Here is a 1290-nt window from a genome sequence, read left to right as displayed (position 1 = left end):
TCCCTGAGTCATCCCTCCGGCCTCCTGAGTCTCCTTTTTCTAATTCCAAACTCTTTTGTCTCAGTGAGCTCCTGTCATAATGAGTACAAAGCTGCCTGTCCACAGGGTACCTGCTACAGTACACTGCATGGTGATTTTAAATGATGAAGAGATGGTCATTGCCCTTTGGTGTTTCTAGAAGTTTGGGAGTGTGTCAGCTGTGAGGTAATAATTCTGTGGCCAGAGCCTAGAGTTCATTGAATGTGCGGCCATTGGCTGTGTGTTTAGAATCCAATGACTGGTACCCACAGGATCGCTTTGGGAACCTGCTTGTCCTCAGAGCTATTGCCCTTCCTGTGAGGATCCTAAAACTTTAAGTCTACATGAAACCTTGTACAACCAACAACTTTGGACTGGAGGCAGCAGAGCAGTGAACAGTTAAGGCCTAGGTCCCAGAGCCAAGCCACAAAGTCCAAGCCTCAGCTGGGTGACATTGGTCAAGTCCCCGAATTTCTCAGTGCCTCAGTTTCATCATCTGTGAATGGGGGTCATCCTGGTTCCTGGCCCCTGGTGCTCCCATGGGGTTAAATGACATCAAGTCCTAATAGCCCTGTTCTGAATCTGCAGACTTGCGCTCTCAGAGGATGAGTCAGAAGAAAAGCGTGTGTGTGTGTGTGTGTGTGTGTGTGTGTGTGTGTGTGTGTGCGTGTGCGTGTGCGTGTGCGTGTGCGTGTGCGTGTGTGTGTGTGTGTGTGTGTGTGTGTGTGTGTTAGTTTGGGGAACCTGGGATACATCTGCCCACCCTTCTGTCCCTGGGCAAGTCACAGCTGAAAAACAAGAGGAGGGAGAGGGAGGGAGAAACCAAAAGGCACAAGCGACAGGAAACCCCGGTCATAGGGGCACCAGGAGTTAGGTCATGACAATCTTTCATAATGTGATCCCTGTTGGCTTTGAATTTATTATTTCTGGATCCAGACCCTCCCTGTGCATTGAGCAGTGATGGGGAAACTGAGGCAAGAGGGACGAGCCAAGGTGAGTGCAGAAGGAAGTCACTACAAGCTGAACCCAAGTCCCTACCCTCACCCCCACGCCTCTGCCGGGTCCTCAGTGTGTCACATCCAGGCAGATAGAGCTCCAGTGCCAATATCCAAAGCACACTCAAGGACAGAGGAAATTATGGACCCCAGAAGGGTCCTTCATGGAGACACCCCAAATGCAGGGAAAGTGAAATGTTTTATTGAAAGCACAAGATCTCAGTCCCCATGCTGTCCTGAGCATGGCATTGTTGGCCAATGGGCAGTGGCTGGATCC

This window comes from Peromyscus californicus, unplaced genomic scaffold, assembly GCF_007827085.1.
Source record: "Peromyscus californicus insignis strain IS unplaced genomic scaffold, ASM782708v3 Scaffold_7__1_contigs__length_154581171, whole genome shotgun sequence".
In the NCBI taxonomy this organism is placed as follows: domain Eukaryota; kingdom Metazoa; phylum Chordata; class Mammalia; order Rodentia; family Cricetidae; genus Peromyscus; species Peromyscus californicus.
Note: the sequence above shows the minus strand (reverse complement) of the source record.